Consider the following 5,213-nt stretch of genomic DNA (forward strand, 5'->3'; position numbering starts at 1 on the left):
TTCAATTTTTGACCCGGTTACCACCGTTTGAATCCTCCTGAACCTATTTTCAGCCTCAATTAAGATAATTGATGTCATTTTAGAGTCTTATTTCACATTATTAGTTGGATTATTAATTAAAATGTGAAATACTAACGAAAGGTGACAAACGCTGCGATAGGAAGCAAACCCCAACAACCTTTGGAGAAGCTCTCAAGGAACAGAGCTTAGGTTTAGCTAATTAGGGAGTACTTCGGCTAAGGACAACAAAATAAGTGACCTTACTATAGGATAGACTAGAAATTGTATGAGTTACAATTTATGATATATGAGTTATGATGATGTATGAGTTGTATTGTATGATGTCGTATACTAGTATATGATGATGTCTGAGTATATTATGATGTATATGTATATGATGATGTATGAGTTATGATGCTTAAGTTATGATGTTTGATGATGTGCGTAATATATACATTTCGATGGATGACGTACTTGAGATGCTTGATGCACTTTATGGCAATATGATGAGTATGATGATTGCATGACGTTTGTCTTAATATGTTGATGTTTACCATATTAAGCATGTTATATGATGATGATTGCAATATTGCATTATGTCGATAGACTGACATAGGACACATCCCTAAAAGCATGAAAATGATATTAATATAAATATCCAACGAAACTTAACGTAATAAATGGATGAGACTAGAGACTTGTGTCAGAAGAGATGATAAGATGGAAATTAGAGGGACCTCATGCATGTTGTATGTTCATAAGTATAGGGATACTTCCCCAGATACGATAAGTGCGGACGCACAAAGTATGATGATAAGGGTGTTTATGGGGAGAATGACGCTAAGGGGTTCCGCTGACCTCCAGACGTCTCTACAGATTAGCTTGACCAGAGAGGGTCTAGGGGTTGTGCGAGCCCCCTGAGGATTCACACTCCGCACGTGTGGGTCATATGTAGGGAAGTACTACACATCCATAGTAGTCTGAGACTGGAGGTCACCCCTAAAGAGAGTGATAGGTCTTAAGAGCATGATTGCATATGTTTGCATTTGCATGGCCCCTATAGTGGGGCCACTTCCTGAGTATTCTTCGAAATACTTAGGCCATGTGCCATATCATTTTTTAGGTAAAGGCAGGAACCACATATACAGAGGACGGCGACATCGCAAGCAGAGACTTTAGCACATCCATAGGGTAGACTCTTATTTAATTTCCTAGTCTTAGGTTAGAATATGTTGTTTTGCCTTTCATCCTTTTAAATTATTTTGTATTAGTTTTTATTTCCTCTAAATTTCACAATTTCATATTTAAACACGTAAGACCATAGCAGTGTTTTCCAGAGATAGAAGATGTATTAAATATTGTTGACATGTATGCTATAGATGATTTTTATTTTAAGAGTTATATTTCCAAGCATGAGAGGTCAGTAACAATTTAAAAATTTAGTAACAATTTAAAAATTTAGGATGGTTATAATTAAAGATATCCACAGGGTACGGTGGGAAAAGCTTTCATCATTTATGTTCCCACCCCTTTTTTTTTCATCTTCATCCTTGCAAAATTTTTATCATAATACTTTTCAACCAACATCATTTCAAAGGTACTTTTAATGAATAATTTTTTATTTTTATTATAATTTCTATTAAAAAATGTAAAGAAAAAAATATTTTTTAAGAAAATATAATATAAATTCTATCCACATCATTTACCTAATGATCTCAAATTAAAAAAAAAAGAACGTTAGAAGCTAGAAATATATGTATATAATACAATATAATATAAATGCAATAGGTTAGTTACGTACCTTAGCGATCAACAATGGGCTCTTTTAGCTCTAATGGTGTGCATTCGAACCCAAAGGCACATGGTTTTCCTTCCAATTATGTCGTAGTGTCCTGTGGCGTAATCGGAAGGGTGGTAGGTCACAGGTTAAATGGAGGCAGTTCGGATCGGTCGGTTGCGGATCTTGGATCAGGTCACCAGCGGATCCGCGCTCGCAAACCGTATGCTGACACGTGTTGCGTAGTGCCTCACCTATTAGCTGACTTGCGTCTTCATCAATACTCAACTATCAAGTTTAGTGATTGTATGGCTGGAATAGCTCAGTTGGTTAGAGCATGTGGCTGTTAACCATAAGATTGGAGGTTTAAGCCCTCCTTCTAGCGGTGTGATTTTTTGTGAGATAGGTGGTTTCGAGTGCCCATTTCGACCAACTATACGAAGTGGTCGTGTTGTGTAACGTAAGTGTAAAAAGTTAGGGAGTTGAAGACACTTTTGAGCATATATGTAACCCTCAATACTTTACATGAACACCCTACCATCAATAGTTGTACTTGATTTTTTTTCAATGTACTATGAATTTAAACATGATTTTATCTTTTGTAATTTAAACAATAGTTTTTTAACATCTTTGTTGAAATTCATATTGCATGATTGAAGAAGAATAACCAATGGAGTATGAGGGACAAGCTTGTGGAGTCGATTTAGGCGAACAATGAGAAGAAGAAATTGAGCATGAGGTTCATCGAAGTTGAGTGGATTTTCAATATTCTCCTTGAATTCTAACAAAACTTCACGATTGTTGTCTCATTAGATCCGCATTGCAGAGATCTTGAGGCTTCATGAAGGTCGCTTGGATAATCTATCATGACCTAATTTTCAAGACTTCGAAATTTGGATTACGACAAAAAGATGAAAGCCATTGTCCCCTCTCAAGGCTGGCATGCACATAGTAATGACACTTTGAGTTAAGTATTTAAGTCGTCCATCGTCCTCTCTCAATGCAGGTTGATTCTACACACAATAGTGACTCTACAAATTGATATCATTCACACTTTTAACAGTTTCATAAGTTTTCCTAAATTTTCTGGAGTGTCGTGGAGGCTTACAAGGTTTAAGGGCGCCTAAGAAGTTTAGATACAATTCGTGTTTACAAGTCCTAAGGTACTCGATCTACTAAAAACGTTTTGACCTAAGTCTACATGAAAAGTGTTCTAGCTCTAATGCCCTAACTTACACTGGTTCGTGCATGCTTTTCTATGGAAATATTCTATCGATCATCTAGAACACAGAAAAACATAAGGTAAATTTTCATGCAAGTCTATTAGAGAGATACTCCTGCCAATCACCTAAAGCAAGAAAATCCATAATCTTCCTACAAATATTAACTTAAAACTAACACGTAATTTACGTGCAAACAACTTGCTCAACAAGGAGATAACATTCATAAATCTCTTGGAGCACAAACCCAAAGTTTCCTTTCCTGCTTTCTAGTAGAGAGAAAAGCATTAAATAGACATGCATCATCAATTCTTATCTTAGAGGGATTTTTTTTTTTTTTTTTATTTTTTATTTTTTATTTTTATTTTTATTTTTATTTTTTGGTCCTAATTCAAGTAAACCTAGGGTTAGTATCGAAATCGAAATGAAAATATGACAAACTGAGATCAAATGTGGCAAACACGGAGGTGTTCACGCACGCAAGAGGTCGCCCATGCATGAGTATAGATGTGACACTAGAGAAGGAGTTGCGCTGCGCTCTTAACACGTTGTTCATTTTTACTAACACGGAAGAGACTGGGTTGAATCGTTATAGTGAATCTAGCGTAGGGGACGGGTCATGTGCGGGTTGGATGAAGCGTTCGGGTCAAGTCAGATCTTCTCAACATGCACAACACCCCTGGGAAACAGACACGTTGCACCACTCAAAATCCAACATGTATCCAACCCTCAGTCAAATGCGCTTACTACCCCTCCGCCTGACACGTGTCCTCCGATGGTTTGTCCTCCTCATTTTTAATTTCTTTGGATTTTTGTATATTTTCCTACCCAATCTAAATCAACATGATTTATTCATGATTTTTGTAGAGTATTCTTTCTTACAAAGTTGTAGAGCATTGATTAGTTTTTTTATAATTTATTTCTAATCAACCACGCGAACAAATAATTTTGATCAAAATTGGAAGAATGCCATATTATTGCAGTTTCTTGTGGTTCTCTGGAATTCTGACTTTTGGTTCGAATCAATTCTAGCTTTCTTCATGAAACTTGTATGAAATTTCTCCAAAAAAAAAGACATAAAAAATTCACAAGTTTATTAAAAAAAATCATCTCAAATTTAAAGGAAAACTAAAATAAAAAAACTGGAAATCTTTACCATTCCATCCTTCTAGATTCTTGGTAAATTTAGACTATCCAAATATTCAGATTGAGTCTTCTCATTGTTATGAGTAACTTTAATTAAGGGTCTGTAGTCATAATCCAAATCTTAGATTGAAACATTCAAATGGGGGAGGGAGGACAAAAGGACTATTTTACCCCTTGAGTTTACTTGAATCGAATTTCCTAATTTTTTTCTATTATTATTTATATTTTCTAAACAATTTTCTCTTGAAATTTGGTCTCTAGCACTCTTAATAAAATTTAAATTTGAACTTAAAAAAAAAAATCAGATAATTAATTTCTCATTATACAATCATTTCGAATCACACCGTAGGTGAGTGGTTGGTTTTATGAGGAAGAAGATGTTTCGAGTGAACCGACCCAAACTAATTCACTTGTACTTTACCTCACCGGTCCAGTTGGATTAGACTAAATAGGTCGAGTTGACTGACATTTGTCCAATTGAACTAGATTTTTTTTTTCTCAATTTAAACTTTTTGACACAATTTTTTTGCTTGTTATTGATAACTCGACTCAATTTTAGAAAATTTGGAGCATGAACCACACTCGAGAAGTCAATAAACAAATAAGTAGTCAAATGGAAGTTTATTCAAACTTGCACGTTAAACTTCTCTCATTCCTTCAGCTTTTAAGCCAATCAATCATTGCAAAGATGTCCAATAGTCGAAACGCAAGTTAAATTATTTATGCCCTAAAGCTTCGTATTTAATTATTTAGTTTTTAACCATAATTTTTATTATTTTATTTGTAATTTAATTTTTATCCATGGTATGAAAATCCAAGGTTATTAATGCAGTCTTAAACAGTCTGTGGTTGACATACAAGAGGATCGTGTTCAAGTAATAACCTAAAGAGTTTATAGTATAGTAACACTATTGATACGACCGGATAAAATTAAAGAATAATAGCATAGAAAAGTAAGTTTTGGAAGGAAAAATTACAAAGTGGGATTTTTATTTAGACTAAGTAAACTAACATTTCCTCCCTTAAACCCAATGTCTGCATTTGCTTACATCAGATTAAGAACAAACCCC

The 5,213-nt window shown here is 34.6% G+C and overlaps 1 non-coding gene across 1 annotated transcript; it reads left to right on the top strand.

Annotated features, from left to right (window-relative positions):
- The first annotated feature begins 2,088 nt into the window (after positions 1-2,088).
- On the top strand, positions 2,089-2,162 carry TRNAN-GUU. Its single transcript has one exon. It is a non-coding gene; the product is annotated as a tRNA-Asn (tRNA).
- Positions 2,163-5,213: the final 3,051 nt, after the last annotated feature.

The sequence above is a fragment of the Cucurbita pepo genome, unplaced genomic scaffold, assembly GCF_002806865.2.
Source record: "Cucurbita pepo subsp. pepo cultivar mu-cu-16 unplaced genomic scaffold, ASM280686v2 Cp4.1_scaffold000123, whole genome shotgun sequence".
NCBI lineage: Eukaryota > Viridiplantae > Streptophyta > Magnoliopsida > Cucurbitales > Cucurbitaceae > Cucurbita > Cucurbita pepo.